Consider the following 11670-nt stretch of genomic DNA (forward strand, 5'->3'; position numbering starts at 1 on the left):
GAACTTATACGCAGAGTACATCATGAGAAATGCTGGGCTGGAAGAAGCACAAGCTGGAATCAAGATTGCCGGGAGAAATATCAATAACCTCAGATATGCAGATGACACCACCCTTATGGAAGAAAGTGAAGAGGAACTCAAAAAGCCTCGTGATGAAGGTGAAAGAGGAGAGTGAAAAAGTTGGCTTAACGCTCAACATTCAGAAAACTAAGATCATGGCATCCGGTCCCACCACTTCACGGGAAATAGATGGGGAAACAGTGGAAACAGTGTCAGACTTTATTTTTTGGGGCTCCAAAATCACTGCAGATGGTAACTGCAGCCATGAAATTAAAAGACGCTTACTCTTTGGAAGGAAAGTTATGTCCAACCTAGATAGCATATTCAAAAGCAGAGACATTACTTTGCCAAGAAAGGTCTGTCTAGTCAAGGCTATGGTTTTTCCAGTGGTCATGTATGGATGTGAGAGTTGGACTGTGAAGAAAGCTGAGCACTGAAGAATTGATGCTTTTGAACTGTGGTGTTGAAGAAGACTCTTGAGAGTCCCCTGGACTGCAAGGAGATCCAACCAGTCCATTCTAAAGGAGATCGGTCCTTGGGTGTTCTTTGGAAGGAATGATGCTAAAGCTGAAACTCCAGTACTTTGGCCACCTCATGCGAAGAGTTGATTCATTGGAAAAGACTCTGATGCTGGGAGGGATTGGGGGCAGGAGAAGGGGATGACAGAGGATGAGATGGCTGGATGGCATCACCGACTTGATGGACGTGAGTTTGAGTGAAGTTGGAGTTGGTGATGGACAGGGAGGCCTGGCGTGCTGCGATTCATGGGGTCGCAAAGAGTCAGACACAACTGAGTGACTGAACTGAACTGAACTGAACACTACCCTGAACACCCACCTCTGAAAAAAAGTGACTTTCTTCCCTACTAAAGTGAATGCTCTGGGAGGCGCATGGCTCTGTGATGGACACCCAGCCGGTGTTGATGACTCCCTACCTGACGTCTATGCACAGGGTCTGCTGCACATCAGGGAGCAGGGACAAGGGATTTAATAATTCATCTTTCATCCCCCCCATTCAACTCCTTAGGGTGACAATGCAAAGTTGGTTGGAAGTTGCTGTGTTTGGTCTTTGAAAAACATACCGACTTGTTGGTCACTCAGAAATGGGACTCAATGGCTTGGCTTCCAAATACAAGTCAATGTAACCATTGTTTCACATCCCAGCCCACTGCCCCATGCTAACTTCTGCTAGGCTGCTTCTTTGCTTCACTATCGTGACCTTGATGGAGTCAGTCCTCACACAGATTCTCCATAGCCAAGGCTCTGGGACCCAAGCCTGGGTAGGTGAGAACACTTGGCTGTAGTGGGGTCAGAAGAGTCCAAGATAGTGTCTGAAGGTGAACCTGGAGTTGAGATGCAACCAGACCCAATCAACCAAAGTGTTGGTTACAGAAGAAGAACAGTACTTGGAAGGCAATGGTAAAACCCTCAGAGGTACCAAGAAGGGGGCATGAAATCCCTGTTTGATGACCTGAAAACAGTTCCTGAAATGTCTAGATTTAGACATGATTTTTTACACTTCTCATGCATTAAGACCTATTCTGTGAACATTTTAAGAACCATTACTGATGTTTATAACAACTTCACTAGAAAATTACCACCCCCATGTCTCATACTGAGAAACTGAGACCAAGAAATATCTTTATAACTTGCCCAAGGCCTTAGAGCTAAGAGTATTGTAGCTGGAATGGAACTAAATCCATTTGATTCCAAATCCTGCTGTACTTTGTCATACTTTCTCTCTATCATCTAAAAGTCTGTAGCTTTGCCCACAGTTGAGTGACACTCTGGTCATGAGAAACCAGAATCATCATCCAGGGAGGAAATTGGGGTGTACGAATGGAGTGATCGTAGGCTTCCCTGGTGGCTCAGTGGTAAAGCATCTGCCTGCCAATGCAGGAGACACAGGTTTGATCCCTGATCCGGGAAGATCCCACATGCCATGGAGCAACTAAGTCCCATGTGCTGCAACTACTGAGCTTGTGCTCTAGAGCCTAGGACTTGCAACTACTGAGACCTCAATCCTCGAGAGCAACAAGAGAAGCCACCGCAATGAGGAGCCCCATGCACTGCGACTGAAGAGTAGCCCCCACTTGCGACGACTAGTGAAAAGCCCGGGCAGCAAAGAAGACCCAGCACAGCAAAAAACAAAAAAACAAAAAACAAAACTACAGTGATCACGGGAAAGCCCTCTTGCAGCTGGGGGTCCCCTGTCTGCCCCCGAGACTCCACCCACTCTCAGCCCGTGTCCCATTGGCTAAAGGATGGAGTATGCTGAGCTAGGGGTTTCTGAGTCTTTGCTGTGAGTTTGAGTGGGACTGGAGCTGCCAGGGACATGTTTTTCACCCAAGTAAACAGGGAGGTGCTCAATGGGTCTTGCTATGCCATCACACTGTAGATTCAAGGGGGCCGAGTCCCACTGTGGAGTGACTTGCTAAGTAATGAGAAATCTGGCTTGCCTCAGGGACAATCTTCTGCCATAGCTGGCAACAGAGTCTGTGCTACCCTTCGAGTCAGGCCCTTTGCTGGAGAGCGATGCGGTGTGAAGCTGACAGCATGGACCAGGGTTCTTCCCACAGATTTGTAAACGTCACTGGGGCCCATGTGAAGCCCTATTGTCCGTGGAGGTGGAATCTGTCAAGCGTTGAAGCACAACAGGCACTGGGGCTGCTGTTTGTGCAGAAGATGCGACCAGAGTTGCTTTGTGGGTGGGTGGGGGGGGCGGTGGGGCGGGGCATTGAGATGCTATTGGGTGGCTTCTTCAGACATGGCAGATTTCAGGCCATCCTCCATGCCAGCATCCCACCCATGGCATGATGGGGAGGTATAACATCTCCTTGGTGCAAAAGGTGTTTGGTTTTTACTAAGCTGCTGATTATACTCAAGAAACATGAATCTCTCACCGTTGATTGGAGGTCCTGGTGTGCAGAGCCAGATCTTAGAATCAAAATCTGCCAGGACTGAAGCCTTTAATTCCTAATTTAGAAAAAGTGAAGCCAGAGAGAGAAAATGACTTTCCTAGGAGGACATAGCCTCGAGGGACTTAGGTTGGAATTCAATCTCTTCACTACTTGAGTATGTGATATTTTTTTTTTTTTTCCCTGCAGAAGAACAGGGTCTCCTATTTCACGTTGCATTCCATTTGTGTGAAAAGTATTATAAACTTATTACAATACAGTGCAATATAGCCTACTGTGTTAGTTGGGTACCTAGGCTAACTTTGACGGACTTACAAACACATTTTGGCCTTACGAACTTGCACTTGGAATGGAACTCTCTCGTATGTAGGGGACTTACTGTATGAGAAACACCATTCGTGGCTCAGTGTTCCCGTATCTACCAGCTGTTGTTCAGCGGTTCAGTCATGTCCAACTCTGTGTGACCCCATGGACTGCAGCATGCCAGGTTTCCCTGTCTACCTACTAGTACTTGGTGGAAAATTGTAATACTTATCAGAGTATGTTCTAATTTTCTATTTGCCTATCTTGTAATACACAGTAGTGGGCTGATTCCTCAAGGGCAAAAAATATCACCTTGTTAATCCCTGTGGGATCTTTGCAACTCAGCAGACTATGCTATGTTGTGTGATGGAATTAGCATGCCCCCTAAAGAAGAAAAAAGGGAACAAAATGCAGATGATAGCCCCCCAAGCCCCCACACTTAGTTTCTTTGTGAAAATCATTAGTAGATCATTCCCTATTTCTCCAAGTCCAGCCCTGACAGGATGCCTCACTTTTCTCCCCTTCCTCAGCCCAAAACCCACCAGCGTCAGTAGTACTGTGTCGATTAATATTGAACTTCCTATGGCTTCACAGATCACTTCCTTTTTCTCGTCTTGTGGCAGCCGGGGATTTCTCCCTTACTTGATGCTATAATCCATGGCAGCTCTGTTTCAGCTTGCCAACTGAAGGGACTCTTGCAAATGGGTATATTTCCACAGACCTACACAATAGGCCTAATTGCATGGGTTTGCAGTGTAAGCGGAGGTCGTTTGATTACTAGCTGTTTTGTACCACGAAAGTGCACATTAATTATTTAAGAGATGGACTTATAATTATTGTAAGCCTTAAGTAATTACCTATAATTTTGGCAAGGGTTAGAAAAACTGATAGTCTAGCAAATTCAGGTTTTAGTCATTAGTAAGATCATAATTACATTTAAATTGCAAAATGAAAATTATGCAATTTATCTCCCCAATAATGCATAAACATTACAGTGATTGTAGGTTTTAATGGACTATAAAAACTAGAGCAGCAATGGGCAGTCAGGGGCAATTTCAGCCCCTTGCTATTATTTTATATTTTAACTGCTTCTTCCACACCACTGCTCTGTCCACTGCTCCTTGGGTGAGCGGTGGGGCTGCCGTTTATCTTTCATCATGAAAGCAGTGAGCTCTTTGAAGGAGAGGAAGAAAGGGAGACCACAGCAGTGGATCATGAGAAATGTTAGATGCCAGTGGAGTGCTTCTTGTTGTTGTTTACTTGCTAAGTTGTGTCCAACTCTTTTTCGACCCCATGAACTGTAGCCTGCCAGGCTCCTCTTTCCATGGGATTTCTGAGGCAAGAATACTGGAGTGGGTTGTCATTTGCTTCTCCAGGGGATCTTCCCAACCCAGGGGTCGAACCCACGTCTCCTGCATTGGCAGGCAGATTCTTCATGGCTGAACCACCTGGGAAACCCAGTGGAATATTTGCACCACAGGGAAAACTGGACCTCCTTTACAGACTATAGCGGAGTTTCGTAGTCGAGTTTTCATTTGATTAGGGTTGTCATACCCCTTTTACAGATGAGGAAACTCAGGCTCAGAGAGGGGGTAAGACTCTTGCAGTTGCACTGCTGGCCCAGAGTCCAGCATCCCATGCTCTGTAGCTGGCTGTCTCCACTTCGTCATGCTATCTTCAGAGTTGAGAGCCGTTCTGGAGCACGTAAGGCATGCTTTGGGTTGGTTTTGCCATGCTTTGGGTATTTAGGCTGGAAATTGTAACATTTCCACAGAGGACCATCCGCCTAAAGTCTTTTCTCCTCTGAGTGGCCAATGTACTTGCAAAATGAAGCTTAGATATCCCTTCCTGAGATTTCCCTGACAATCCAGTGGTTAAGACTTTGCATTCCAATACAGGAGGTGTGGGTTCAATCCTTGGTTGTTGAGCTAAGATCTTACATGCCTCAGGGCCAGAAAACCAACAACAACAACAACAAAAAAACCCCGAAAAACAAACAAACCATGAAACAGAAGCAATATTGTAACAAATTCAATAAAACCTTTAAAAATGGTCTGTATCCAAAAAAAAAAAAAACCTACTGCTGGAAGGCATTTCCTAGGGCAGAATTCATCACCCTTTGCTTTGTCCTCATGAAGTGAAGTGAAGTCACTCAGTCGTGTCCGACTCTTTGCAACCCCATGGACTATAGCCTATCAGGCTCCTCTGTCCATGGGATTCTCCAGGCAAGAATACTGGAGTGGGTTGCCATTTCCTTCTCCAGGGGATCTTCCCTACCCAGAGATCAAACCCAGGTCTCCTGCATTGTGGGCAGATGCTTTATCCTCTAAGCCACCAGGGAAGCCCATATTGACCTGATTAATGTTTTCACGTTGATTCAAATTCATAAACAAGAAGCCGTGATAAAATGTAGCATCTGGAACTGGACTGAAAGGCCCTGGTTCACATCTTTGGCAGTCAGTGAAAGCTGAGAAAACGTTTATTGACCGAGTCAGTCAATGAATCAATCACTTAAGACCTGTCCACCTTGTTCATTATCTTACATTAGACACAGTGAAGATGGTAAAGGAAGGAAATAGCCTCTATCTGCTCCAGAATTTTGCAATCCAGTAAAGAGGAACAAAGAGCCAATGAAGATCAAGTGACAATACAAATACATTTATCACCACTGAACAAACTCCACTGGTGTTATAAGTGTTTGCTGAGATAAGTTATGAATTTTTCCTCCGTTGGAATGCCACAGGAGTTGCCCAGACTCCTGTCTGCCTTGCTTAATCAGGTTCAGTTTTACCTAGATTCAAGAAGATAAATATTTCCTGTTGTCATCATGTAATTACAGGGAACAATGCCTACAATAAATATTGACTGAGCACCTAATCTATGCCAGGCTCCATGCTGGGAGATAGGACAGCAAAAAGAACAAGCTTTAGCCAACACCTTAGTCGGGAAGACAGACTTGGGCAGTACAAATGTCATGCAAAGAAGGCTGTATGCTCTCAATCAACAAGAGCTACGAGAGGGGGAAGGAGGGTGCTGAGGAGGGCCAGAAGGGGGACGAAAATGGCCCCAGTGGTGGGGGCAGAGGGAATGCTGGAGGGAACTTGAGAAACAATAAATATTTGAGTAGTCAGGGAAGAAGGGTTGGGATGGGTGCCATCCCAAGAGTAAGGAAAAACCTGAGTAAAAGCATGGGATATGTTTAGTTTGTACTATGGGTCTTTCCAGCTGTGGGATTTTGATGATTCTTACGGTAGCAAATTCCACAGACTGTGGGTTCTTGTCAGTTTTGATCCTGGCCCCAAATTCAGTGAGGAGTACTATTTGGATGACCTGCCAGTAGTATCATTCCATGAGCTCACAGAGACTCCGAAAGATGGGAGAGTGCCCATGCGTGAGGCTGCTCTGCAGAAATGAAGGACTGGCATGCCTTTTGGAGCAAGAATTTAAAAGAGGGGCTGTACACCTGAACGAAATCAACCCTGAATATTCATTGGAAGCACTGATGATGCTAAAGCTGTGAAGCTCCAATATTTTGGCCACCTGATGCCAAGAGCCAACTCATTGGAAAAGACCCTGATGCTGGGAAATATTGAGGGCAGGAGGAGAAGAGGGCAACAGAGGATGAGGTGGCTGGATGTCATCACCAACTCAATGGACATGAGTTTGAGCAAATTCTGGGAGCTGGCATGCTGTAGTCCATGGGGTTGCAAAGAGTCAGACATGATTTAATGACTGAACAACAATAACGTCAAGCAGCTTTACTGTGGGGAAAGTCCCTATTCTAGGAGCTGAAACTCATGCTTAGAACACAGTGCTGTCAGATGAAATTTGCTTGATTGGGAAACTTAACTACTTCCCAAAGTCTGCTCCCATGGCTTGCAGGAATCAGATGGAAATACAACTCAAGAAAAAGTTAAAGGAGTATTTCCTCTCACATCAGTCCAATGCTGGATCTTACGAGGATTAGCAAACTGATGACCACACAATCTCTGCTCTTAGGATACTTTACAATTAATGGAGGATAAGAGGCGAGATCCAACATGTGCAAGTAGAGCTTTATTATAAGAGACAGCATCACTGTCATAAAGTAACAGTGAATGCCATAGAGCAGAAGAGAGCACAACCACTTCAGCTGGAAACACGGGCTACTATTTTTAATTAAGGCTTTGGCATTGAACCTCAGTCTTAAAAGAAAGAAATCTGTGAGTTGGAGATATGGGAATGAATTCTTAGAGAGGAAACAGAACTTACAAAGCAGGCAAATGGGTGGAAAAGCACACACTAAGTAAGTTCATTGGAATTACTTTGGTTGCAAGTGACTGAAAAATCAACTTAGCGTAGCTTAGGTTAAAACGGAAATGAATAGTAATGCACACAACCAAAGAGAACATAATCCAAAAAGACACATGCACCCCTGTATTCATTGCAGCACTATTTACAATAGCCAGGACATAGAAGCAACTGGAATGTCAATCAACAGAGAAATGACTAAAGAACATGTAGTACATATATCCAGTGGAATATTACTTAGCATATAACAGAATGAAATAGTGCCATTAGCAGCAACATGGATGAGCCTAGAGATTTTCATAGTGAGTAGAGTGAGTCCGACAGAGAAAGACATATCATATGATATCACTTATATATGGAATTTTTTTAAAGGGTACAAATGAATCGATGAAACAGAAATAGAGTCACAAATGTAGAAAACACACTTTTGGTTACCAGAGGGTAAGGGGGAGAGGGATAAATTGGAGATTGAGATTCACATATACACTCTGTGCCATGCCATGCTAAGTTACTTCAGTCGTGTCCAACTCTTTGTGACCCTGCCAGACTCCTCTGTCTATGGGATTCTCCAGGCAAGAATCCTAGAGTGGGTTGCCATGCCCTCCTCCAGCGGATCTTCCCAACCCAGGGGTCGAACCTGCCTCTCTTAAATCTCCTTCATTGACAGGCAGGTTCTTTACCATTAGTGACACCTGGGATGCCCCATGTCGCTCAGTCATGTCTGACTCTTAGCAACCCCATGGACTGCAGCCTCCTCTGTCCATGGGGTTTGCCAGGCAAGAGTACTGGAGTGGGCTGCCATTGCCTTCTCCGATATACACACTACCATGTATCAAATAGGTAGCTAATAAGGATGTGCTGTGTGGTACAGGGAAATCTCCTCAGTACTGTGTAATGACCTACATGGGAAGGGAATCTAAAAGAGAGTGGATATACGTATATCTGATTCACTTTGCTGTACAGTAGAAATGCAATATTGTAAATCAACAATACTCCAATTTTTTTTTAAATAGTAAGTGTCCACAAAACTGTGGCACGGGCAGAGGTGTAGGTGGTCACAATCACAAAGGGGATAAGTGGCTTAAAAACCACCAGCACTTACACTCAGCACCCCCATCTCTGATTCTCCCGGCTTGTCACTTTCCCTGTCTTTCTCCTTGTGGTGGGAACCAGGGTGCTGGCTCTCCTACTAGCATCCCCCACGTCTGTTCCCAAAGAGGAACTCAGACTTTGGTTCAAATTCTAAAATCCCCTGCAAGTGTCCAGCTCAGGTTGTACCAACTTCCATGGGCAGAGAAGAGGAAATTTGTAAAAACACAGAACTTGTAAGAATGTCACTTCTATAACCATATATTTGGACTTGGGAAGGAACATTTGGAGGAGGCAGTTGTGGGAGGAATGAAATACTAACCATATTTCCTAGAAGAAAATAAGAAGTGTGGTCCAATAAAATAACAGATGCCTTTAAATGTAAAATACAAGTTACAGAAGATGTGGTTGGAAATGTTGGTCACTTTCAGATTACAGAAAGCACAGCATGCTGGCCTAGTGGGTAGGATCTTTGTGCTTGAGACAATGTTTAGCACTGGTGAGGTTTGAGTGGATGCTTTCAATCATATCATTTCATCTGGCTTTTCACTAACTCTATTTAATCAAACCACAGTGTATTAGATTAAAGGGGGCCTACCTGATGGGAAGGGCTGACTCACTGGAAAAGACTGCTGCTGGGAAAGATTGAAGGTAGGAGGAGAAGGGGATGACAGAGGATGAGATGGTTGGATGGCATCTCCGACTCGATGGACATGAGTTTGAGCAAGCTGCAGGAGTCAGTGATGGACAGAGAAGCCTGGTGTGCTGCAGTCCACAGGGTTGCAAAGAGTTGGACATGACTGAGTGACTGAACTGAACTGATTAGAAATAAAAGCTGAGATTTATCACAAGGTTGAGGCAGAGAAACTGGGTAGGATTGATACGATAATAATATAAAGCATTTGCTGTGAAAGCATTTTACTTACCAGATAATGGCTAGTTTTAATTGTGGGTCCATATGTGCATAGGCGTAGAGGAAGCGAGATGGTAGTGTTTACTGATTCCTGTTTCTCTGAAACATACTGTCCTGACCCCGCAAACCTGGCTTATCAGCCCCATCTTGGTAGATCGGCACTTTCAAGCCTGTATATGAACCCAGCTGAGAGCCAAGTGCTGGTTCCTTTTTAATAAAATATGCCTGCTGTGGAGATGGTGCAAAAATATGGACATCCACCATAGCTTTCTTTTGGGAGGAAACGTCACAGTGATGTTCATTGTAGCTTTCCTTTGGGAGAGGGAACAGAAGCTGTGTTCCTTTCCCAAAACATCACACTTCCTCTAGCATCAGCGCTGGAGAGGGCTTTGTGGAGTGTCTTCACATTTGGCCAGCTCTCTGTGTTGTGTGGGCTAAGTCACTTCAGTGGCTTTGCGTCTGACTCTTTGTGACCCTATGAACCGTAGCCCGCCAGGCTCGATCCTCTGTCCATGGGATTCTCCAGATAAGAATACTGGAGTGGGTCACCATGCCCTCCTCCAGGGGATCTTCCCAACTTAGGGATCGAACTTGAGTCTCCTGTGTCTCTTGCATTGGCAGGTGAATTCTTTGCCACTGAGCCACCTGGAGTTTCCCTAAAAAGGATCACTGTTACTCTGAAGGAAATGCTCTGGGTCTTTGTTACTGTTCAGGCTTTCTCTAGTTGCGGTGTGTGGGCTTCTCATTGCTGTGGCTTCTCTTGTTGCAGAGCGCGGGCTCTAGGGCAGGGGCTCAGTAGCTGTGGCCCACGGGCTTCATTGCCCTGGGGCGTGTGGAATCCTCCCAGAGTGGGTACTGAACCCATGTCCTCTGCATTGCCAAGTGGATTCTTAACCACCGGGGAGGTCCCTGGAAGGATTTTTAAAGACCTTAAATGTCACTTCCAAGCCCAAGATAATTTTATTTTTATTATCCCGTTCCACATAGCTGAGGCCTATGGTATGTGATTAAAATGGCTTGTTGTTTGGGACTTCCCTGTTGGTCCAGTGATTGAGACTCTGTGCTCCCAACACATGGGACACAGGTTCAATCCCCGGTTGGGGAACTAAGATCCCACATGCTGCTGGTGTGCCAAAAATAAATAAAAGGAGCTTGTTTGATTTGATTATAAATGTAATATGTGTGGGCGTCCCAGGTGGGTGCTGTTTGTAAAGAACCTACCCGCCAATGCAGGAGACCTAAGATATACGTGGGTTCGATCCCTGGGTCAGGAAGATCCCCTGGAGGAGGGTGAGCAAGGCAACCCACTCCATTATTCTTTCCTGGAGAATCCCAAGGACGGAGGACCCTGGCAGTCTACAGTCCATAGGGTTGCAAAGAATTAAGCATGACTGAAGCAACTTAGCGCACACACATGTAATATATGTTCATCGTAGAATATACAGAAAAATGTTCATAAAACTCAGAAGCCTTTTATTAGGGTGACCTCTGCCTCTGAAGGATGAATAGCTAAAATTGAAAAAAGAAATAAGACTTTCAAAATCTCAGAGCAATTTTTCCCTAGGAATCTGGTCCTCCGTCTGGCCATCTGCTTGTGCATGGACAGAGACAATCTTTCTGTTAGCAAATGCAAGGCAGGCAGGCAAGGACATGGACGATACAAAACAGGAGACAGACAGAGAAAGCTCTTCTTTTTGATTTTTACATGCATTTTCATACTTCCATTTGAGCAGAGATGAGTCTGGTGTATTTGAAATTCACTTCAAAGGAAATAATAAAATCTTGGTGCAAGAGAAATTGAGACGCTTTCCAATTTCCCAACTTCAATAAAAGCTCCCCGGCATGTCTCTGAAAGTCACTCTGGACAGGAAATTGACAGCGATGGTTCATTTCCAAGGGGGTGAGGGAGGGGATGTTGAAGGTGGCACCCAGCTGGAGCCAGTAGAGCACAGGGACATGGAGGCACTGGTCTGTTAGCAGTGGGTACCAAGCTTGCAAAGCTCTGTGTGCAAAGACCATGGCTAATTGTGGTCATGGTGCTGTTATGAAATATCTGAGCAGGGAGTGGCAGCTTCTGAAGCTTCCAGCAGCATGATAC

This window comes from Bison bison, unplaced genomic scaffold (assembly GCF_000754665.1).
Source record: "Bison bison bison isolate TAMUID 2011002044 unplaced genomic scaffold, Bison_UMD1.0 scf7180017864340, whole genome shotgun sequence".
NCBI classification, from domain to species: domain Eukaryota; kingdom Metazoa; phylum Chordata; class Mammalia; order Artiodactyla; family Bovidae; genus Bison; species Bison bison.